This window comes from Leucoraja erinacea, chromosome 14 (genome assembly GCF_028641065.1).
Source record: "Leucoraja erinacea ecotype New England chromosome 14, Leri_hhj_1, whole genome shotgun sequence".
NCBI classification, from domain to species: Eukaryota; Metazoa; Chordata; class Chondrichthyes; order Rajiformes; family Rajidae; genus Leucoraja; species Leucoraja erinaceus.
The window spans coordinates 43,107,519-43,133,257 of record NC_073390.1 but is presented as its reverse complement, the minus strand read 5'-3'; the positions used below and the strand labels follow the sequence as shown (position 1 = coordinate 43,133,257).

At 40.4% G+C, this 25,739-nt stretch overlaps 1 long non-coding RNA gene across 1 annotated transcript in view; it reads left to right on the top strand.

Moving 5' to 3' along the window:
• LOC129703645 (uncharacterized) overlaps positions 1-24,693 on the top strand; it is a 54,236-nt gene extending 29,543 nt beyond the window's left edge. Inside the window, exon 3 of the long non-coding RNA XR_008724599.1 lies at positions 16,659-24,693. This is a non-coding gene — a long non-coding RNA (uncharacterized LOC129703645). The remainder of the gene's footprint in view (positions 1-16,658) is intronic.
• Positions 24,694-25,739: the final 1,046 nt, after the last annotated feature.

Sequence of the window (25,739 nt, the reverse complement as noted above, 5' to 3'; positions counted from 1 at the left end):
TCTCATCTCCTACCTGTCCGGCAGGTACTGAACTCCAGGTAATAGGTGATTGGGTCTTATTCCTGCTACCGTAGAATCAATTGAGCATTAGGGATCTCTGTGTGATGGAAGGGTATGGAGAGATGAAGATGAGTTGGAGAGCATTGCGGAGGGGTGAGAATAATGGAAAGGTAATCCATGAGGCTCGCAAATGAGAAAGGACAACACTGGGTTCAATAGCAAATGTTGGAAGCAATTAAAGTTGCAGTCCCACACCCAAAATGATTATTTGAATTTGTAAAGGCAATCTGCAAGTATGCTTATTTTAACCTGTCTCCCAGGAATCGTGAAAGTTAAAATGTAATGATCGAGCAGACCAGGTAGATTTTAATGTCTCACCACTTTGTAACAGTGGTGTACCATTATATTTAATGTCTCTTAAGTTCTTAAAAATGTGAAATGACGATTCATGTGGAGCAATTCTTTATTTTATCCTTCATTAGTTAAGTCTTGGTATAAAACTTAATGTGGCAGATTTCTTAATTACTGTTTATGATAATTTAATTAGCAGTTTTTGATTTAATCAATTGATATTTGTGTATGTACAGGCAAGCTGTGATTCCAATCATTCAATCCAATATTTCTGAGTCTTGCTGTATGATTTCACAACACATCTGGTATTATGCTGTATAATTGTACAAGATCCGGTTAGCTAGCCTAACATGACAAATAATTTGACAAATTCTGTCAAAGATGACAGCTAAGGCTTTTCCTTCAGTACCTTGATGTTGTCTGCATTAAATAGCTAGAGCATTGTGCTCCATTAAACTTTCCAACATGAACTGCCAGCCACTCGCTGTCTTAGTGGTACTGAATCGCATTTCCAGTTAACATCAAAACATGTGTTTCTTCTGAGCATGTACACTCAACAGGTGGTTACAAATTATTGATGTGAAGCTGAGTTTCTTTGGTCAGGCTAACATGTTCTGGAAAATTAAGCCTACCATTTATTGCTGGATTGTTTAAATATGTATGTAAATCAGCATCTGCAGTTCCATGTGTCGATGTTTAAATATGCTGTTTGACTGTGTTGAAAGAAATCTGCTGATAGGAGTCACTGTTAATGATTGTGCTTTGGATCTGCACAATTTGTGTTGATGCACCTGACAAATTCTGCAGGAATTGATGTGATAAACATGAAATTTCAATCCTGCAATTAATTCTGCACATCATCATCAAAGGCCCCCCTCGGTCATGACAGACCATGGGTGATGCATCCTAGTTGTTGGCACCTCGGCTGGAGCAGCGTCGCTTGTGGCTGAAGAGACCAATGTGGGAGTGACAGTCTATGTCGCAACGGTCACTTTCGTGTGTGATCTCTGGTTTGTTAAAGTTGCTGCGCACCTTCCTGTGTACCCGCTTGTCCGCCGCTGCGTTCAACAGTTTCTCTTCCCCTGTTTTGAGATGTTGGTTCAGGGTACCTCTCCACCTCGTGCGGTCGGCTGCAAGGCTCTCCCAGGATTCCACATCGATGTCGAGTGCCTTCATATCTTTCTTGCAGACATCCTTGTAACGTAGCTGGGGGCGGCCAATGGTTCTCCTCCCAGATGTTAGCTCCCCATAGAGGATGACTTTTGGAATACGGCCATCCTCCATGCGGTGGACATGGCCCAGCCACCGCAGGCTGCGCTGCCTGAGTAGAGTGTACATACTGGGAAGGCCAGCACGAGACAGGATCTCGGCGTTGACACTCTGTCTTGCCAGGATATGCCCAGGATATGGCGGATGCTTCTCAGTAGAAGGTGTTGAGTCTTCTCTCCTGCCTGGCATATGTAGTCCATGTCTCACAGCCGTACAGCAGCATGCTGTTGGTACAGGCGTTGTAGACTGCTATCTTTGTCTTCACTGTCAGCTTTGGGTTGGTTCACACTCAAGTTGTGAGGCGAGTGAGGGTTGTAGCTGCCTTCCCGATCCTCTTATCAATCTCTGTGTCCAAGGAATGGTTGTCGGTGATGGTGGAGCCGAGGTACGTGAACTGATGGACAGCATCAAATTTGTAGTAGTCTTCTTCAGGCTGATGGTCAGCCCGAAGTCCTTGCATGCCCTATAGAAGTGGTCCATCAGTGTCTGTAGTTCCTGCTGGGTGTGGGACACAACTGCGGTGTCCTCGGCAAACAATATGTCTCTGATGAGAGCTTTACGTACTTTTGTCTTTACTCTGAGGCGGGTGAGGTTGAAGAGCCTGCCATCTGGTCTAGCACCCAGGTAGATCCCCTCTATTGCAGTGCCGAAGGCATGTTTCAGGAGCAGAGCGAAGAAAATCCCAAAGAGTGTGGGAGCGAGGACACAGCCTTGTTTGACGCCACTGCGGAAGGATTCTATCATGCTCTGCAGTTTTGGTGGGCAGCCGATCTTTGGCAGAGCCTTAAATAGGCCATCTCTGCTGAAGAGGTCGAACGCCTTGGTGACGTCAATGAAAGCAACATACAGGGGCATCCGTTGCTCTCTGCACTTCTCCTGGAGCTGGCGAAGGGAGAAGACCATGTCTACTGTTGACCTTCCAGCTCGGAAACTGCACTGTGACTCTGGGTAGACACGTTCTGCCAGCTTCTGCAGGCGGATCAAGATGACCCGAGCAAAGACCTTGCCGACGATTTTGAGGAGGGAGATGCCTCTGCAGTTGTTGCAGTCGCTTCTCTCGCCCGTGTTCTTGTATAGGGTAATGATCGTGGCATCCTTCATGTCCTGCAGCACAACTCCTTCCTGCCAGCTCTGGCAGAGGACTTAATACAAAGGAAGCAGTAAGGTAGTCTTGCAATGCTTGATCGGGTCAGGGGGAATCCCGTCGCTGCCTGGGGCCTTGCTTGGGGCCTTGCCTGGGGCCAGGCTGTCAATGGCCTTGCTGAGTTCTTCTACTGTCGGCTCTGCGTTTGATTCATCCGTGGTTGGCAGGCACTCGATGGCATCAAGGGCTGAGGGGGACACAATGTTCTATCTCGAATAGAGGTCGGAGTAGTGTTCCACCCATTTCTCCATCTGCTGACATTCGTCTGTGATTACTTTCCCAGTGAATGATTTGAGGGGGCTGTCTTGCTATGGACTGGTCCTAATGCCTTCTTAATGCCATCGTACATTCTCCTGATGTACCCTGTTATGGCCGTCTGGATATCCTCACTAAGCTGTGTCCAGTAGTCGTTGCGCAACGCCTGGCAGTCTGCTGAACCTTGCTCCTGGTAGCCCTGAGAATCTGCAGGTTCTTCTCGTTAGCTGACCACTTGTACTCTGCTAGGGCGCAGCGCTTGGCTTCGATGACGGGAATCATCTCGGTCGACGTCCTCAAACCAGTCATACGTCTTTGAGGTCTTCTTCCCAAAGCTAGCCAAGGCTGTGCGGTGCATGGTGTCCTGCAGAATTTCCCAGTTCTCGGTTGCAGAGTCTCCAGGACACGAGGTGCCGAGTTCGCTCTCAAACGCCTCTGCAAACTGTTGCACGAAATCCGAACAGGGCATCTTGCTGACATCGATGCGGGGGTTCCCCTGCTTCTTGGTACAGTAAAACCTCTTTGGCTGCAGCCTGATCTTGCAACACACCAAGGAGTGGTCTGTGTCGCAGTCCGCACTGTGGTAGGAGCGTGTGTGGAGAACGTTCTTGATGGCGGCACGTCTGACTAGGATCAGATCCAGTTGATGCCAATGCTTTGAGCTTGGGTGTCTCCAAGAAACCTTGTGCTGGAGCTTTGTCTGGAAATACGAGTTGGCGATGCAGAGGTCATGGTTAGTGCACAGCTCAAGCAGTCACTGTCCGTTCTCATTCATTTTGCCCACACCAAATTGCCCAAGGCAGGAAGACCCTCTCTGGCTTTGAAGTCGCCCAGGAGTACAAGTTCTTCCTTGCTGGGGATGCTGCTGATGATGAATGCGAGGTTCTCATAAAACCCATCCTTTGTGTGTGATGTGGAGGACAGTGGCGGGGCATACACGCTGACAAGAGTGACTGGGCCTGCGGTGGTGTTCAGGCAGAGAGTCGGGAGTCGCTCTGAGCCATTACTGCCTGGTTCCACCGTATTCAACAGGCTGTTCCTTACTGTGAAGGCTACTCCGTGCTCTCTGGGCTTCTCAGGAGTCATTCCCCTGCCAGTAAAACGTGTACTCCTTCTTCAGTGTGCCCCAGTCTGCCAGCCTTGTTTCCTGAAGGGTGGCTATGTCTACGTTGAATCTCTCGAGCTCGTCGTTTATGACAGATGTTTTCCTGCAATCGCTGATGTCCTATAGGTTTTCAGAGAGGCCGGACATTCCAAGTTCCCAGTTTTAGAGCTGGTCTCTTTTGACGTGTTCTTTTGTTGTTAGGTGCGAAGGTTGCGATCTGCTGTTCAGATGGTTCCTAATCCCCGTGCACCCAGTGAGGATAGCAGACCATGGCGGGACAGCACCTTATTGGCTGGGGGCTGGCCAGCTTGAGGCGGGCGGTAGCTGTCCAGTGAGATCCGAAAATGCCTCCCACCGCCGGGAGCATCCCCTGGCGCCTCACTTTACGCCAATCTAGCGATGACTTATAACCGGTAACTGTTGCTCCCCGTGTTGTGTCGATCCTGCAGGCGAAGCTGGAGTGTCCTCTCCAGATTGTAGGTGTAGATTTGCAGGTGATGTATGGTCGGATGCAAGCCTGGGCGATGTCATATGGAGGACAGGCTGTTGCCCAAGCAGCACGTCCCCCCTCTCCACGTTGCTGATCGATCCAAAGGAACAGCAGGGACGTTACAGTTTGGCACCAGCGCCGTCGCCAGAGCGAGGTTGTGGCCAATGACAAACTGCCTTAGGGACTCCGACTCCGGATTTTCTTGAGGTTTACTCCCCAGCCTTTTCCATGACTGGATATAGCCACAAGGCAGTGGAGGTTTTAAATCAGAGTTTTCCCTCTCCTAGATGGACTGCCTTTCCCTTGGCTGACGAGCCCCATCTGTCCGAGACTCATGGGGGTGAGAGCGTCTACCTTCCCGTGCAGGCCTATAGCACCCGCCCACTGCCCTAATTCTGCACAACTGTGGTGTCAATTGGGGTAGATTCTACCTGACTGACAAGTTCATACTCTTGAATTTTTAACCAGAAATTGCCTTTCCTTTTATTGCTACTAAGGATCTCTTGTGGCTTTGCTCACACTGTTTTGGAGGCCATGCTGTAACAAGAAAGAAGGGCTGGATTAGAGAGGGTTACTCTTGTGAATTAAAGATGAAGGTAAAATTGTGTGGAACATTTAATAGACAAAAAAAGCAGTTGTTTTTCATTGTTTCCTAAAACAAATATACCCTGTTGCTCATTTATCAAAGTTGCATTGAATAAATCTATGTTTAGTATAGTTTAGTTTAGTTTAGAGATGCAGCGCGGAAACAGGCCCTTCGGCTCACCGGGTCTGCGCCGACCAGCGATCCCAGCACATTAAAACTGCGCCACCGTGACCATATGATGGATGAGAAACTTCCACACACAAAACAAGACTGTCTTCATCCTGCCTCACTTGCAATAATCTAGTTTATTTATTTTCAGTTTTTAACATGTAGTATTCAGTGATTGGAATTGGCCTGTGGTTTCTCAATTTTGCTATTTTTATTCAGCCTCAAAGGTGGTTTCATCTCTGCCAGCTGGATTAACAAATGGGCCATTGCCCAGAAAATTTGCATTTTTTCATAAAAGCCTAAAGTCACATGTATATCTATTTCACGGTTTCAGATTCTTCCTTTCTCAGCCAAAAAGACCAATCTATCCAGTATTTCCTCAAAACCAAGGTAGCTGACATTCTTTCTGCAATGCCTGAAAATATCTGTAATGTAGACCTACATATCATTGCACTGTTTGAAATGCTGGTTTTGGATGAAATATTAACTGAAGCTCCAATCTGCTCTAGATTGTCATTTGAAATTCCATGAAACAATTTGAAGAATAGGGTATCCTTCAGCCTGGGCAACATTTATCTCTCAACCAACAATATAAAAAAAATGACTGTTAGACATTTTTCTTTATCCTTTCTTGTTATCTCATTATAGGAACATTATCCACTTACTCTTCACTGTAATATATACCACATTTCAACATGTACAATTGGCTGGGATGTGCTTTGGTGTATTCAGTGATAGTGTACCTGGCCACCTTCTTAAAACCTGCACAGACTAACTGGCTGATGTTTTTGTGGATATCTTCAACCTATCACTACTATGGTCCGAGGTCCTACTAGTCTATTTGTGATACCAATACCCAAAAAGAGCAAGGTGGCATGCCTGAACAACAGCTGATCGGTGACAATCGAATCCATTGCGATCAACAGACAATAGGTGCAGGAGTAGGCCATTCGGCCCTTCGAGCCATCACGGCCATTCAATGTGATCATGGTTGATCGTCCACAATCAGTACCCCGTTCCTGCCTTCTTCCCATATCCCCTGACTCTGCTATCTTTAAGAGCCCTATGTGTTTCCTCATCTACATTCTAAATGCCTTACCCCATTTTCTTAAACTGTGGCCCCTGGTTCTGGACTCCCGCAACATCGGGAACATGTTTCCTGCCTCTAGCATGTCCAAACCCTTAATAATCTTATATGTTTCAATAAGATCCCCGCTAATGAAGTCCTCCATGAGGCTGGATGATGTCCTCTAAGAGGCTGGTTATGATGCATATCAGCTCCTGCCTTAGTAGGGATCTGGAGCCAATTCAATTCATCTTCCGTCACAACAGATTGACAATGGACGTAACCTCGCTAGCTCTTCTTTCTGATCTGGACCACTTGGCAATAGCAACATGTGCAGCGGCCAATGGGCCCCAGCTCCGGGAGTCGGGAGAAATTAATCAGCATAGAAACATAGAAAATAGGTGCAGGAGTAGGCCATTCGGCCCTTCGAGCCTGCACCGCCATTCAATATGATCATGGCTGATCATCCAACTCAGTATCCTGTACCTGCCTTCTCTCCATACCCCCTGATCCCTTTAGCCACAAGGGCCACATCTAACTCCCTCTTAAATATAGTCAATGAACTGACCTCAACTACCTTCTGTGGCAGAGAATTCCAGAGATTCACCACTCTCTGTGTGAAAAATGTTTTTCTTATCTCGGTCCTAAAAGATTTCCCCCTTATCCTTAAGCTGTGACCCCTAGTTCTGGACTTCCCCAACATCTACAGGGGACGGAGAAGGCGTTGTGCCCAGAAAAGGGTGGAACAAGGACGGTCCCTCTGACAACAACTCCAGCGACACCAGAGGAGATCCTCCTTCTTGAGGATGCCGGCACCCAGTACCTGAGCCCCGAAACGGTGCTGCAATTCACCAAAGCGGTGGGCATGAGAGGACAAGATGACGGTCAGTGACATTTTAAGGACAATGGAGCTAAAACTGGTATCGCTAAACTTGCGCAGTGAAGAACACTGCACGATGTGTAAACGCCTTGCAGTACTTGGCCAAGGTCAAGGCGGATTTGACTTTTCTGCAGGTGTGCGAGCTGCCACACCTCCGCGGCTATCGGAGGTGGGCGCGATGGTGGCCCCTTCGGACTGTCACATCAAATCAAATCAAATTTATTTATAAAGCACATTTAAAAACAATCCACGTTGACCAAAGTGCTGTACAGACCAGAGCAGGTAGCTAAAATCACAAAAAGAAACGGACATACACAGGAATGCGCACAGCACATAGGTACAAATAATCAGCTCAAAGACCCAAAACATAGATCAGCCTGTTGGTTTGGTCTGGGGGCAATAACTGTCGCTCCTTCCAGTCTTGCTGCGTGGAAGGAGCTTCGCCATCACTGAGGGTGAACCGGGGGAGAAGCGAGGCCATGTTCTTTGGCTACTGGCCCGACTGATCTTCCGTCCCCTTCACCATCAAGCCTGACTCCTTGAAGGTACTGAGGATCTGGTTCAGGGGGGCTGAGGCGTGTGACAAGAATTGGCTGGAGCGGATAGCCAAGGTGGGGAAGAAACTGGAGCTGTGGAAGCAGTGTTCCCTCTCTATAGCAGAAAATAAATTGGTCATCAGGTGTGAGGTGCTCTTGGGGCTGCTGTACTTGGCGCAAGTGTGACCTGTCCCTCCCTCCTATGCTACAGGGATCACCTGGGCCGACTTCCAGTTCATCTGGGGGTCGAGGATGGACCGGGTGCGACAGGCCACAATGCACAAGTCGGCAGACAACGGGGGTAAAAGCGTCCCCAACGTCGCCCTCACCATGATGGCCACCTTCGTGTGTGGCTGCATCAGGCGGAGCGTAGGGCCAAGGCACGTGGGCACCAAGTGTCACTACCTGCTGCGGTTCTACCTGTCCCCGATGTTGCGAAGGATGGGCCTGGTGCAGATGCCACGCAATGCGCCAGTCAGCTGGACATTGCCGTATCACCTGTCATTCGTGGAAAGGTTCTTCTGGCCCGACACCTTTGACCACGTACATTGGGGAGTGATCAGCACGGAACGTCCTGCAGGCACTGCAGGGAAAGGACTCGATGGATTCGGTGGCATGTCTCCCAGAGCAGACTGCCTAGCTTGTCTAACTCAGGCCCTCGAATCCTGGCAACATCCTCATGAATCCACTATGCATTCTTTCCAGCTTAATAACATCTTTCCTATAACAGGATGACCAAAACTGAACCCAATAGTCCAAATATGCCCTCACCATTGTCTTGTTCAAGCCTAACCATCTTCACGCATCTGCAAGATGCAAGTAATTCTGAACAGTTTTAAGTATTTTGCATTAAGTATTGCTTCATATAACTTTCTTTTGTCATCATTTTGATTAATATTTTTTATGTAAACACTTGCATTACAACATAAATGATTAACTATACTCCGTCCATCATCAGGGGTGTGGTGAAACCCCTCAATTTATATTTATGAATTCCATCCCTTTTTGCCTCAATTTTGGACCCTGTTCCATGGCCTAATGTTCTGGTCACAACTCTGCTTTTCTGCACTACACTTTTTCGACATGGTGTTGGCCATCTGGGTGTAGGTCCAATACAGATCATCAGAGAAGCACAACCAAAATCTTGAAGTTGTTGAATATAATTATAATTCGTAAGGCTCAAAAAAAAGTAACAACTTGAAAGTTCATCAATTTAAATTTTAAATTGCCTCCCTTTATATTGTAATGATTTTTTTAGAAAGATATGTTTTGGTTATCCCATACCCTGTATTTGGTTTATGACAGCATGATTTAATGATATAAATAGCTTTACAAATTAGTAGGGAGCTTTTTAATTTTCTTTCCTATCACAGTCGAGTCTTCTGCCTGATTATTCCAGTGAAGCTCTCTTTACCAGAAAATCTTACAGTTAATGTACAATGTGCAGAGTAGATTAACAGGATTCAAATTAACCTCTTTACTGAGCGATCATTTGGAATTGAGCATCTTGGACAGTTCCATTTTGGATCATTTGTACAACACAGCATGGCTGCAATGCGCAGCCTTGTTAATGATTTTTAAGCAAATTTTTGTGGAAAAGCTGGGAGTAATGGATGTTTTAATTAAAATATCTGGGAGAATAGGCAGTCAATCTTTGGCAAATAGGTTGTTTAAACAAAACACTTTCCATTCGTGTTCGTTAAACTCATTCTGTCCATTTGCGTACTTGCTTGAGGATATTTTTGTTTGGATCAATTTTTTTTAAATTTCAAATGTTTAAGAAAGAACTGCAGATGCTGGAAAAATCAAAGTAGACAAAAATGCTGGAGAAACTCAGCGGGTAAGGCAGCATCTATGGAGCGAAGGAATTTTTAAAATTTCAGCTAAAATTTAGGCAGGAGGCTGTGTTAAGTAATGGGAGTGAATGAGCAGAAATTCTGCAAATCACTTTAAAACAGCATGCCTTTGAGCAATTGGAATTGATGCTTCTTTAACTTCTTTGGGGATTGATGTCCTTGAAATGTCCTTGTTTTGATTCTGTTATGGATCAAATGATTGAAGGTAAGGAACAATATTGTCATGTGAGATATATTGGAAAGTTAATAAGAAAATGCAGATATTACTTTCAATTCCTATACTGAAATCGTAGAAAAGAATTGGAGGTGAATACTCCTATTTTACCATTTTATGGCCCTTGGCAAGTGTTATTCATTGATGGTCCCTTGAGTTTAAGCATAACGTGTTTCCATTTGATTTTTATGGGTTCTGAAGGTGCCCTATGAACAGAGCTAAAGAGTGTTCCATAGCAAGGGCATGAGGTGCGTGGGACGATGAACTGTGAAATGATTTAAACGACTCAATATTGCTTCATTGTTTCTGTTTGGTTTCTGTGCAGTTTCATTGAAGCAGTCTCAGTGCTCAAATATATCTCTCCTAGTTTGAGTAGTTTTTGGCATGGGTCCTGCGTGGATTTGTGTTGATGATGTACTTTTCAGAGGTTCTCTGAACTTCTTTGAAGCATTCTGAAGATCACTTGCTGTGGTAGAATTCTGATGAAGTATCTGACCAGTGAGAGCAGTGAGAACGGAGAGGTTGAGAAGGAGTTTCTTCCCAGAGGCAATTCGGACTGTAAACGCCTTTCTCACCAGGGACTAACTGTACAGAACGTTTTTCCTTCTATTATTTATTATGTAAAATAATATGTGTGTTATGATTGTGTTTATAATTTGTTTGGTTGTTTCGTTGTTCTGCGAGCATTGCCACTTTCATTTCACTGCACATCTCGTATGTGTATGTGACAAATAAACTTGACTTGACTGGACTTGACTTGACCTGAAACAAAAACTCTTGTGCCATTTTCTTGAGATGCTGCCTGACATATTGAATGTTGCCAGCTTTTTCCATTTTGGTTTTGAATAGAATGTTTGCTTCACAGTCTAGTATCATGTTTATGGACAACGTGGCCTGCTCAACAGAGGTGTTTAATCACGGCCTCCTTGTGTGCATTGTCTGTTTAAGGGAGGAAATTGTGAGTTTGGCTATAGTTTGAGGTCTTGGTCTTTGAACATTGTCTGACATCAGATAGCTGAAAGCTACCCCAGCTCACTGGAAGCTAGCAATTTTCACCAGTGTCATCATCAGCATCGTCCATGCTGAGGAATGGCTTCTGAGATTTGGAAACTGCTCTTCATTTTCCAAAGATTTGTCATGGATCTTTATTAACAGAGGTGCGGGTTTGATGTGAGGTGGTCAGTGAAGGACTTTTGTCTTCTGGGTGATTTGTGTGTGACACTTCAGTAAAGATGCAGACAATGCCGACGAGACTCTGGCTGAATGTGCGCACTAATGTCATTTGGGTAATCTTGGCTCTGGAGAGGTGGTAATGGAAGTTGAAGAGTCTTCTGTTTAATCTCAGGATCAACTCTTCTCCAGAAAGAAGCTTGTTGATGGTGATATGAAGTGTTGTGGCAATGAACATTAGAAAAAGATTCATGCAATAACACTGGCTTGCTCTACCCTAGTCTTAAAAGGCATTATGTCTTTGGGGGGAGTCACTGGCCTTATGAAGAATAAAAATTAATTTTTGATCATCTTGATAATACACAATAGGCTGTGGGCTAAGCATCAAAAATGTGTCTAGAAATCAACTTTCGTGACCCATGTCTCGGAACTACACAAAATTTTGCACAGATTTAGATAAAATATAATTGAGAAGGAAGTCATAACTCGTCAGTGCCAAAAGTTGCACATTAATTAATTAAACTAATTAGAAAATGGGATTGAAAAAGTAAGCGCCATCTAGTGTCCAATGCCCATATTACACTATGGGGAGCGTATTTCCGTATTGCAGTCTCTTTAACCATATATCATTATACCATCTATATGTGTATATATATATATATATATATATATATATATATATATATGACGTGAATATGACTGTAATATATAATTATGTATAATTAATATACATTATATATATAATTATATATAATTATGTATAATGATATTATATAAAAATAATATAATGAATATAATTGTGAGGTTTTTTTTAATGAGACTGCTGCAGAGGTCCTCTTGAACCAGTCTGATTAATGGGTGAGTGCAGTTCCTGTGGGTTCCCCTGTTTACTGAACCCACTGACTGCCAGTGTGCAAAGTGGGTGACATGACCATAGTGGGACTGGGGCAGTGCCAGGCTGGGGGAAGGCTAAGGCAGGAAAATGCCTAACCTTAACTCGCCCCCCCATCCAGAGCTGCCCAAGGCTGGAGCTGGAGCTGTTTTGGGACCGGCTGTGGGGTCCGTACGTGCGGCCCCCCAGCTCGTCCACCTCGGCCAGCATGCCCTTCTGGATCATCATGATGATGGTGGGGAACAGCACTGCCCTGCACGCCGCGCTGGCCGCCTTCAGCACCCCATAGCGCCAGCTCCGTCAGATCGCCCGCTCGCTTGCTGCAACACCGGTAGCCTGACAGCCCGACTGACCGCTCGCCGCACCCACTGGAGGCCCAGCCAGACCCTCACCAACCCAACGGAGGCCTGGCCAGACGCTCACCAACCCGGCGGAGTTGATTCCAAAGAATTCCAAAGATTCACCACCCTCTGACTGAAGAAATGTCTCCTCATCTCCTTCGTAAAAGAATGTCCTTTATTTCTGAGACTATGACCATCTCTGTCTAGACTCTTCCACTCATGGAAAGGTCCCACTAATGGAAGCATTTTCATACTCCATGGATTAAATTTGTTCCAAAGGTTTGGGAGTATGGAGGGAGAGTTTTGAGAGACACAATATGGAAACAGCCTCTTAAGGCCACTTAATCTACATCAACCACCAACCTTTCACTGTAAACTAATTCTACCCAAACCCTTTTTATTCTCTCAAAATGTACCTAACTCTCCCCAGAATCTGTCATTAGCCTACTCACTGGGGGCAATTTACAGTGACCAATTAATCAGCCAGTCCACAAACCATTTGGGACATGGGGAACCAAAGCACCTGGTGGGAACCCATGTGGCTACGATTGAGCCCAGGTATCTTCAGCTGTGAGGCACTGGTTTTACCACAGCACCACTGTGCTACCCTTTGTTGACTTTTAGTTTTTGAGAGATGAGTTGAGAGCACAGATCAGTACCTTACAGCAAATGCTCAACCAACAGCACTTGTCCACAATATCAGTTCTGTCTTGAAGTCCATCATAATCAACACTTGTGAAGAAATGCTTGTTTCTCCACCAGAGTATGCGGAGGGTTATTTGGTGGAAACAACCAGAATATCCAGCAACTAATAAATTGTAAATGCAAGGCTATCGTGAAGCACCGTTATTAATCAAGGACCGACCATGCTTAGAGCCAAGAATGGAAGGAAGTTCATCTGTCCTGAAGCAGTCACTGCACGCTGGCAGGAGCCTCCAAAAGTAAGACTGATAAAAACATTACATTTGTTTTAGCAACACGACAACTATTGTGTAAAATTGATGGGCTATAATTTCAACGACAAGGAAGATTAAAAATCAGCAGAGACTTATTTTTCACCACCTGCCATTTTCAGTCATCCAATACCACAGAAGGGGTTAATAATGTCCTGATATACATTTGAGAATTCTAATTTATTGTATCTGAAAATCAGATGCTGCTTGCTGCATCTGTAAATTGCATAATTCCTGTACAACTCAGATAATTTATTGAGAATCCCTCTGCTTTTTAAATCATATTGTAATAAACCATGTGGATGCCAATCTTTTGTCATGAAGCACTCGTTAAAAAGCATGTAGATTTGCCGAGAGACAGTAGGCTCTTTGCTCTTTGACAGGGACATCATTCCTTTCTCCATTTTATTTTCATATGATTTGATGTAAATGTAATTATTTAAAAAAAAATGTAATTAGTCTGTGTTTTAAAAAAATGTAGTTTAAAAGTTCTAAGGTGATAGTTTTAACAGAGTATTTTGTTTGCAATTATTGTATTTACATTTGTAAAAGGTCAAGTCGGGGGGAGTTCCCCTCGCCACGGGTATGATGTAATCCCATGCTACCAGCTCCATGGTTGGATAGTCGGCGACTAAACCGTCTTCCTCTCCTGGTTTGCCAGGTGAGGAGGGGCCTATGGACCCCAGCAGGACCAAAAACAAGACCTGTCAAAGGGCGGATGAGCTTCCAGCGAGCCAACGGCCACCCACACTTCAGTAGAACATAGAAACATAAAAAATAGGTGCAGGAGGAGGCCATTCACCCCCTCGAGCCAGCACCGCTATTCATTGTGATCATGGCTGATCGTCCTCATTCAATAACCCATGCCTGCCTTCTCCCCATATCCCTTGATTCCACTAGCCAATCTAACTCTCTCTTAAATCCATCCAGTGACTTGGCCTCCACTGCCCTCTGTGGCAGGGAATTCCACAAATTCACAACTCTTTGGTTGAAAACGTTTTTTTCTCACCTCAGTCTTAAATGGCTTCCCCTTTATTCTAAGACTGTGGCCCCTAGTTCTGGACTCTGAAGTTGCGATTACTGTTGTACATAGCATTGCAGGTAATGATGATAAAACACACACGCCAAAATACTATACTTCTAGCGGCTTAAGTCCGCAGGAGCTAGAGGACAGAGATGTGTGGTGCGTCCATCACCGTTCCTGTCGGAAGTCAGCACTATTGTGTCGCTAATGTTTTCAACGATGATAAATTTGTAAAAGGTTTGTTTGCTGCTCTAGCTATTTCTTGGCTACAATCACTCCTCAGTGAAACAGAGTAAAAGGGCAAAACACCTGGTTTGGTATAAGACACAAAACTAAGAAAGATGATTAGTGGCAGTCAGAAACAATTTGGAGACTTCCGGTGGAGAATTAAGACGCGGCATTGAGCTTCTCCCCTGTAAAATAATTGTGAAAGCCGTTTTAAGTCAGCACCGATTTTTAAAAAAACTCACCGAAGTCGCCTGGTGTTGTATAAGGGTGATATCATCAGAAGGTGACATGAAAATCGGGGAGATTAATGGCGAAATCGGGTGTTTAAATTAGTTTAAATGAGCAGAGATAATCGTTCAAGGGTGCCAGAGAAAAATACTATCAGTCTTCAGCTCGAGAAAGTATTGGATACTCTGCAAACGACAGAAGAAGGTTCAGAAGAAGAAGAATCTTACAGCCAAGGGTCTCTGCTTGAAATTGCAACAAAAGGAGACAAGAAGGAGAAAGAGATAAAGCAAATGCTTTTAGATATGACTGCTACAATCAACATTACACTGGAGAAGATGCAAAGTATGGAGTCTCGTATGGAGAGTAACAAGCAGAGTATGGAGACTAGCATGGAGAGTAACAAGCAGAGTATGGAGACTAGCATGGAGAGAATTTCTCAAAAAATTGATAATACTTGCAGTGAGTTAAAAGAACTGAAAAAGCAGTATAAGGAATTTGATAAGAGATTAAAATCAGAGTGTGTCAGAATTGAAAATGATTACAACAAGAAATTTAAAGGTGTAAAGGATGATATCGGAAAGCTGGATGAGATAATGGAAGAGATGGAGAATGAGATAAAAGAGATTGTCTCGGAAATAAAGAGTTTGAAACAATCACAGAAAACTGAAGAGGAAAAACTTGGAAGAATGACTGATAAATGTCTGGACCTGGAATCAAGAACTCGGAGATATAACTTGAGGTTTCTCGGAGTAAAGGAAGGACGAGAGGGACATGAATCTCAAGCATGTACTTTCGTTACTGATTTAATCAAAGATGTCTTTGAACTCTCGGAAGAACCAAGAATAGATGTCGCTCACCGAGTTGGGTATGCTGCAAGAGGAACAAATTATTCAAGACAGATAATTGTGAAATTCTGTGACATCTCTTCAGTGGAATTTATATTGAAAAAGATCACTCATGGGAAGAAGCTGACATACCGTGGGGATAATGTGCGAATATTTCGCGATTACTCTCCTGAAGTAGTCCAGAAAATGAGATTGTTTACACCGGCAAGACACACTTTGAGGGATGTCCCGGGAGTAAGATATGGAATTTACTTTCCCGGAAAAATGAAGGTATCTTATAACGGCGTTGAACGCTCATTTGCAGATCCCGGAAAAGCTTTAAAGTATGCAGAGGATATCGTTAAGAAAACATCGGGGCAAGCTGCCGACAAGGAAGAAGATTGAACTTTTTACAGAGTTTTGAACTGATTAAAATGGCCGAGCTACCCAGACAATTAAAAAGCTTATCTCGTTGGAATGTGTTATTCAGAGAGCTTGGTTATATTCAACCTTGGATGAAAAGCTCAAAGTTTAACCCCTTGGCACCTGCTTGTACGGTAGTTAACCCTTTGGTACCGGCTTGTATGATGTATGGTAGTTATAGAATGGGATATTATGTAAGAATCCTGGGTGGATATATATTGGAAAGTTTAGATTAGATTAAGATTGGATAAATTGGAAGGACATATATACTTATATAATCGTGTATATGTTGTGTTCTATATTTGTTTTTTTTTTTTTTTTTTACTCCTTATGTCTCTTCCTGATAATTTTTTATTTTTTTATTTTTTCTCTCGGCTGTCACTGGCGCTGGTTTGATAAACTCATATAAGAAAAGACAAAATATGAAACGGTATGTAACTTTTTATGAGGATTCACCAAGGGGGAGGAGCTCAATGTATAACAACATCACGGAGGTCTATACATTTTTTGCCATCATTGATGGCTATTCGGCCTTAAGGTATCTTCCCTTAGATACCTTAATAGCACCTTTTTTTTAAAAGCACAATCAAGATTTTTATCTGTTTAATTTTTTTGAAAGTAATTGTATATCACATTCTTTCTTTCTTTTTCTAAGGCACTTTACAAGAAGGAGATGCAATATAAATCTAATAAACCAGGATGACCACCCAAGTCCTAAAATTCTGAGGTATTTGGTTGCACCATATGATTCAGGAATATTACCTTGATTTACAATGCAAGACGATAGACAAATAAAGAATGGAGGAATTACATTTTGTAGTTGGAATATAAGGGGTGCCAACGAACCAATTAAGAGGGGTAAAATATTTGCCCAACTAAAATCGTTGAAAAGCGACATAATGTTTTTGCAGGAGACACACATGAAACAACAAACACAAATAAGATTAAAGGCGAATTGGATAGGCCAAACATACTACTCCTCATTTACTTCTAAATCTAGGGGTACAGCTATTCTTATTAGGAAAGGTATTCCTTTTAAATTAAAGAATACTATATCAGATAAAGAGGGAAGGTATATTATAGTTTCGGGTGAAATTTATGCAACCCCACTAACTTTGATAAATATTTATGCTCCGAATTTTGATAACCCCCAATTTTTTGATAAAATTATTGACATAATATCAGAGTTTAATTACCAAAATGTGATAATAGGGGGGGACTTTAACTGTGTTTTAGATTCATATCTAGATAAATCAGCAAAACAAAAGAAGAGTAATTTAAAATCTAAGACTAGCGAATTTCTAAATACATATATATATAAAAATACTAATATAATAGATGTATGGAGATCTGCTAATCCAGTTGGAAGGGAATACTCGTTTTAATCTTCGGTGCATAAAACTTATTCAAGAATTGATTATTTTTTAGTGGATATGAAATTAATGCCATATACAAACAACCCAACATACCACATTAGTAATATCTCAGATCACTCTCCGTTGACATTTTCAGTAAAATTTGAGGGAATGCCGAGTAAAAAAATGTTTTGGAGGTTTAATACACATATTTTAAATGACGTGCAAGGCTATCAATATTTAAAACAACAAATGAAACTTTTTTTCGATACAAATGATATACCAGGTACTTTGCCTTCTTTATTATGGGAAACTTTTAAGGCATTTATGAGAGGAATTATAATTTCATATCAAAGTTTTCAAAATAAAAAGAATAAGACAGAACAATTGTTGTTAGAACAAGAAATCAGACAGTTAGAGTTGGATAATGCCAAAGATTCCACGACAGATAAACACAATAAGATAATATTACTGAAATTTAAACTTAATCGAATTTTATCGGCAAGAGTAATAAGACTATTCCAAATTACAAAACAGGAACATTTTGAGTTTGGTGACAAACCACATAAGCTTTTAGCTCGCCAATTGAAAAAACAAGAAAAGGAAAATACTATAACCAAAATTAAATCAGAGAAAGGTGAATTACTAATACTACCTAAAGATATTAATAATAGATTTGCCCAATTTTACCAAAACTTACATACATCTAAAATTAAAAAAGAAGATAGCAAAATAAAAACATTTCTAGATAACTGTAATCTTCCAATACTGGACCTTTTGGAACAAGAGGAACTAGGAGCTCAAATTACAATCAAAGAAATAGGTGAAACAATAAAATCGCTGAAAAATGGTAAGACACCGTTCCAGATGGTTTTAATAATGAATTTTATAAAAAAATTCATGAGATAACGACCCCTTATTTATTTAATTTATACTCCCATGCTTTTAAAGAAAACAAACTACCTGAAACACTAACAGAATCAACTATTACGCTTATTCCAAAAAAAGATAAAGATTTAGAAGATCCGGGCTCGTACAGAGCTATATCACTTTTAAATACAGATCAGAAAATTTTAGCAAAGATTTTAGCAAGAAGATTAAGCAAATATATTAGTAAATTGATAAACCCTGATCAAACGGGGTTTATACCTAAAAGATACTCATTTAATAATCTGAGACGCCTGTTTAATATAATGTACTCGCATAAAGTAGAGGAAGAAGATATATCAATTATTTCTTTGGATGCAGAGAAAGCATTTGATCAGGTAGAGTGGCAATACTTATATAAAGTACTACAAAAATTTAATATGGGAGAGAATTTTATAAAATGGGTAAAATTATTATATGATAAACCGATGGCAAGAATTTTAACTAATAACATGTTATCTCAAAAATTTCAACTATCAAGGGGTAATAGGCAGGGATGTGCACTATCACCCCTGCTATTTGCCCTTATGATAGAACCCCTGGCTGAAAGTATAAGAATTCATCCGAATATTCAGGGCTATAATACCAGGGACTCAAAGAATAAAATCTCATTATATGCAGACGATATACTTTTATATATTACAAAGTCACAAACGAGCATACCAAATTTATTAAACTTAATAGAGGAATTTGGGTATTTTTCTGGATATAGAATAAACTGGAATAAAAGTGAAATCATGACATTAAAACCTCAAGAACCTACACACTTATTGAAGTTCCCCTTTAAAATCGCAACAGAAAAATTTAAATATTTGGGTATTCAGATTACTAGAAAATATAAAACATTATTCAATGCTAATTTCATACCTTTATTAAATAAACAATACGCTGATTAAATTTTGGAAAACACTTCCCTTATCATTATTAGGTGGAATAAATGCAATAAAAATGAACTTTCTACCACAATTACTATACCTATTTCAGTCTATACTGGTATATATACCAAAATATATATATTTTAAATTAGACTCTAATATTACTAATTATATTTGGGACTATAGATCACATAGAATCACAAAAAAAACACTTATGTAAACCAAAAGAGGTCGGGGGACTTTCACTTCCGAATTTTATGTATTATTACTGGGCAGTGCATATTAAGAATATGATTTATTGGTTGGATAGTTCTACCCAACAGACAGAATGCATAAAAATGGAGAAGGAGGATTGCCATCCTTGTAATATAGGAACGATCCCCTTCTCCCCAAAAAAACTGAATAACACAATATATAAGAAGAACCCAATTATATATGGTACAATAAGAATTTGGAAACAAATAAAATTATCTTTAAAATTAAGAAATCTATCACTGTTAATGCCAATAGCGAATAACCCTTTATTTAAACCATCTCTTATTGATAAGACATATAACCAATGGGAAAGTCTCGGAATTAGAAGGATCGGAGATATGTACGAAATGGGAAACCTACTATCATTCCAACAACTACAATTAAAATTTAAATTGAAAAACAATCAATATTTTAAATATCTTCAGATTTGCGATTTCGTGAAAAAATATATACAAGGATATCAAAAAGTAACTCCTGATTTATTGGAAGAAGCAATGAATATTGAAGCTGACTCACAAAAATTAATATCATATTTATATAATAATATTCTAAATATAGACCTACCATCGACAGAGGTACTTAGAGAAGAGTGGGAACGGGAACTAATGATAAAAATTACGAAGGTTAAATGGGAAAAATACCTGATATATATTCACAAATGTTCAATTAATGTAAGACATAATCTAATTTAATTTAAAATTGTACATAGATTATATTATTCAAAAACAAGATTGAACAAATTTTATCCAAATATATCCGCCACTTGTGATAAATGTCTAGCCCAAAAGGCAACTATAACACACTCCTTAGTTTCCTGCATAAAACTTTGTAGATTTTGGAATTATATTTTTGAAATATTTACAAAATTATTCAAGACAAGAATGGAACCTAATACTGAAATGATTATATTTAGTGTAATGGAAGATGGGAATTAATTGAACACATCTCAAAATCTATTCCTTAACTATGGTTTAATAATAACAAAAAAATTAATACTTAAATTTTGGAAGGGTACATCAATACCAACTCTTAAAATGTGGATTGCAAGTATGTTGGACACCGCTCATCTTGAGGAAATGCGATTCCTCCTAATGGATAAATCAGACCAATTCATAATGAGTTGGTCTCCATTCGTCGTTTTTTTTGGAATCTTATGGTGCAACACAATTGTAAAAAATAGCTGTTTCAGGACTGGACGAGGGTTGGTCAAGATTATAAATAATGATCTCCTTTTCTTTTTTATTTTATTTTCTTTTCTCTATTTTCTCTCTCAACTTTCTTCATTTACTCGTTTTCTTTCTTCACACACTATATATTTCACATCTTTCTATCCTTTACTATCTAACTTCTTTTTCTTATTCTAATCTTTTTTCAATGTAGCAAAAAAAAATAAGTTGTACATAAAATGTATTATGAAAATATATATTAGGCACTTTGGTGCCATATGACTACTTACTTAAAATAAAATATTAAAAAAAAAAAAAAAAAAAAAAATTTGGATCAGAGCTCGAAAACAATTTATCATCTGCACTAAACTCAATTTTCAGCATTTTTCGTACAATAAGCATACTTGGCATAAAATCAACTTCAAGAAAGCATAAAATAGTGGGTAACAGATGGGCTGCCTATTTTATACACTTGTCAAATCCATTGGGATTTTCTTTCCATTCATTTAAATAGTTAACTAGGCATAATTTTCACCAGTCTCTCATCTTCATCATATTCATCTTTGACTCAAATTCTCCTTCATTCCGATTCTGTTGATGGGTCTTATGCATTAATTTAATGCAACTCCCGCAAGCACCTAAATCATTCCCCTCCAGATCATTGTTCACTCGTAGCTGCAGACCTTCTGTTTCTGAATGACAAATGCCGTAAGAAAATGGAAGTTTCCGTCCATCATGGTTAAAAGAACACAGTTTCAGCAGTTTAATTTTAGCTTTTTGTACATCTTGGGAAAGACTTCTAAGATTTTACCATGTTTCGAAGGTCAGGAGAAAATGATGCAACCGAGTAGAGATTCACGGAGACTCCATTCAGGGGAAAGCAATTATGTTAGAAATAAGATTTAAGGGTTAAAGATATGAGTTGGGGCAAGCTAGATTTTTCTTCTGAGAACAAAGAATGAGAATCAAATAAAATTATACTTGGGTCATGCATTTCAAGATTAAAGAAATTATTAGAGGCTCTTCAGCTTGAAAATGTTGAATTTGTTGAACATGCTTGGTAGCATATTGTTTAATGATTTATGAATAATGTGCTGATTGGATGTGTGTTTGGGAAGTATGTGCAAGAAGTAGCAACTTTCCAGAGTAAGTGGTCTTTAACACTGAAAATATAGATCCGTCCAGACGATCATAAAGTAATATAACAGAGGTCATTCAGCCATTATAACCATATAACAATTACAGCACGGAAACAGGCCATCTCGACCCTTCTAGTCCGTGCCAAACACGTATTCTCCCCTAGTCCCATATACCTGCGCTCAGACCATAACCCTTCATTCCTTTCCCGTCCATATAACTATCCAATTTATTTTTAAATGATAAAAACGAACCTGCCTCCACCACCTTCACTGGAAGCTCATTCCACACAGCCACCACTCTGAGTAAAGAAGTTCCCCCTCATGTTACCCCTGAACTTCTGTCCCTTAATTCTCAAGTCAAGTCATGTTTGAATCTTCCCTACTCTCAGTTGGAAAAGCTTATCCACGTCAACTCTTGTCTATCCTTCTCATCATTTTAAAGACCTCTATCAAGTCCCCCCTTAACCTTCTGCGCTCCAAAGAATAAAGCCTTAACTTGTTCAACCTTTCTCTGTAACTTAGTTGCTGAAACCCAGGCAACATTGTAGTAAATCTCCTCTGTACTCTCTCTATTTTGTTGACATAATTAGGTGACCAAAATTGTACACCATACTCCAGAATTGGCCTCGCCAATGCCTTGTACAATTTTAACATTACATCCCAACTTCTATACTCAATGCTCTGATTTATAAAGGTGAGCACACCAAAAGCTTTCTTTACCACCCTATCTACATGAGATTCCACTTTCAGGGAACTGTGCACAGTTATTCCCAGATCCCTCTGTTCACCTGCATTCTTCAATTCCCTACCATTTACCATGTACGTCCTATTTTGATTTGTCCTGCCAAGATGTAGCACCTCACACTTATCAGCATTGAACTCCATCTGCCATCTTTCAGCCCACTCTTCCAACTGGAATAAATCTCTCTGTAGACTTTGAAAATCTACTTCATTATCCACAACCCCACCTATCTTAGTATCATCTGCATACTTACTGATCCAATTTACCACACCATCATCCAGATCATTGATGTACATGACAAACAACAGTGGAACCAACACAGATCCCTGTGGCACCCCACTAGTCACTGGCCTCCAACCTGACAAACAACCATCCACCATTACTCTCTGGCATCTCCCATTCAGCCACTGTTGAATCCATCTTGCTACTCCACCATTAATACCCAACAATTGAACCTTCTTAACCAACCTTCCGTGAGGAACCTTGTCAAAGGCCTTACTGAAGTCCATATATACAACATCCACTGCTTTACCCTCATCAATTTCCAGAGTAACCTCTTCAAAAAATTCAAGAACATTAGTCAAACATGACCTCCCAGGCACAAATTCACGTTGACTGTTCCTACTCAGACCCTATTTATCCAGATGCTTATATATACTATCTCTAAGTATCCTTTCCATTAATTTGCCCACCACTGACGTCAAACTAACAGGTCTATAATTGCTAGGTTTACTCTTAGACCTCTTTTTAAACAATGGAACAACATGCGCAGTACGCCAATCCTGCGGCACTATTCCCGTTTCTAATAACATTTGAAATATTTCTGTCATTGCCCCTGCTTTTTCTACACTAACTTCCCTCAATGTCCTAGGGAATATCCTGTCCGGACCTGGAGACTTATCCACTTTTATATTTCTCAAAAGTGTCAGTACTTCCTCTTCTTTGAATCTCATATTTTCCATAGCTGCTCTACTTGTTTCCCTTACCTCACATAATTCAATATCCTTCTCCTTGGTGAATACCGAAGAAAAGAAATTGTTCAATATCTCCCCCATCTCTTTTGGCTCTGCAGATAGCTGTCCACTCTGACTCTCTAATGGACCAATTTTATCCCTTGTTATCCTTTTGCTATTAATATAGCTGTAGAAACCCTTTGGATTTACTTTCACCTTACTTGCCAAAGCAACCTCATATCTTCTTTTAGCTTTTCTAATTTCTTTCTTAAGATTCTTTTTACATTCTTTATACTCCTCAAGCACCTCATTTACTCCATGCTGCCTATAATTATTGTAGATCTCTCTCTTTTTCCGAACCAAGTGTCCCATTTCCCTTGAAAACCATGGCTCTTTCCAATTTTTACTATTTCCTTTCAACCGAACAGGGACATAAAGATGCTCTTAAAATTTCACCTTTAAATGTCCTCCATTTCTCTTCCACATCTTTCCCATAAAACAAACTGTCCCAATTTACTCCTTTTAAATCCTTTCGCATCTCCTCAAAGTTAGCCTTTCTCCAATCAAAAATCTCAACCCTAGGTCCAGTTCTGACCCTCTCCATAATTATATTGAAACTAATGGTATTGTGATCACTGGTCCTGAACTGTTCCCCAACGCTTACCTCTGCCACCTGACCCGTCTCATTTCCTAACAGGAGGTCCTGTTAGGAGGATTGATGTTATGCCTAACATCAATCTCTTTGTAAGGCTCCTGCTCCCTGCTCTTGCCCTGTACATGTGTATACGTTTTTTATACTTTCAATAATTTACCTGCTTCTGACTGGAAAGGTATACTAAATCTGCTTCTACCAATAACCTACTTGGGGTGTTGCAAATCATATAAATTCATCGTTGTTCAAAAAGACATCTGGTTCTTTTGCTATTCCTCTTAATTCTCTGTAGCCATCTGCCACTGGAGAGTTCCTCCTCATTTACTTTATCAAAAACATATTTGTTTTTGAAAATTTCCATAACATTTCTTAATTGTCTCAACAAATATTCCATGCACCTGAATAATTTTTATGCGCATAAATCTCCAAGTATCACTGTACCTCCACCATTTTAAAAATGGAACCACTTAGTTCGTGTTTCAGCATCCTTATTAAATGAATCTCTTCTTGATCATGTGGTAAATTTTATCTGCTGTTTGTCATTCTTTTTCATTAATCTGTCTGTGTGCTCCTGAAGTTCTTGACTGTACTTCCTCAAAACTTTGAAGAAATTTGGCATGTCACCGAATATTTCATCTAAGTTCTTCATGTGCCACTGCATCACATCAATGTTCTTCATGTGCCACTGCATCCTGACCATGCTTTCTTCTCAATGTCTCCATTGAGAAGGAAGCATAGGAGTCTTTGAGTACCTTTACCTCCAGGTTCAAGGACAACTTCCTCCAACTACAGACTCTGCACCACTATGTGTTTGTACTTCAGTTTTTGCATTATCATGATCTCATTTACTTAAAATATTTGTTAATTTATTGTATATTTCAAGATTCAAGATTCAATTTAATTGTCACATGTACCAATTAAGGTACAGCGAAATTTGATGTATTTGAAATATTCATTTTTGTTGCTGCATCAAATGTTTTTGTAAAGTTACAGCAAGTGAGAATTTCATTGTTCTCGTTCACATCTGGTGCAAGTGACAAATGGACACTCTGGGCTCTTGACTATTCACTTCACTGTTTATTAGTTTGTTGTGATCTGATCACATTGAAATTATATCTGTATGCTCAAACCGAGATCAGTGTGGTTAATATATTTCTATATTTTCTTCAAGCTTTAATGTGAACCTCGGGGGATATCACTGCATACTTTCTTGAAATCTGAAACCAACTGTTCTATACTTGTTATTTCCCCGAGCTAATCTTTCCATGCAGCCACTGCATGGGGACAATCAATTTTGATACCGATAATGTAACATTTTAGCAACTGCAATTAGAAAGTCAATGCATATAACTTTAACCACTAAACCGCAACAAAAGTCTCTATAATTTTTGTTGTTTCATTATTAATGAAAAATAACCACCAAATCAAAGAGGAGCCTTAGTTTCTTGATAGCTAAAGTTATTCGTACTTGGGCACCTTACTGCCCTAACCTCCACATTATGTATAAAATAAACCATGCATCCTTTAAATTTGATCCATACGGATTAGTGTTCAGTGTCCTTATTTCCTATTTCCCTGATTAAACTCGTATTAATCATATGAATATTGAAAATCTGAATTAAAACCAGATGCTTTAAACACACCAACGGGGAAACCAATCGAGTTAATGTGT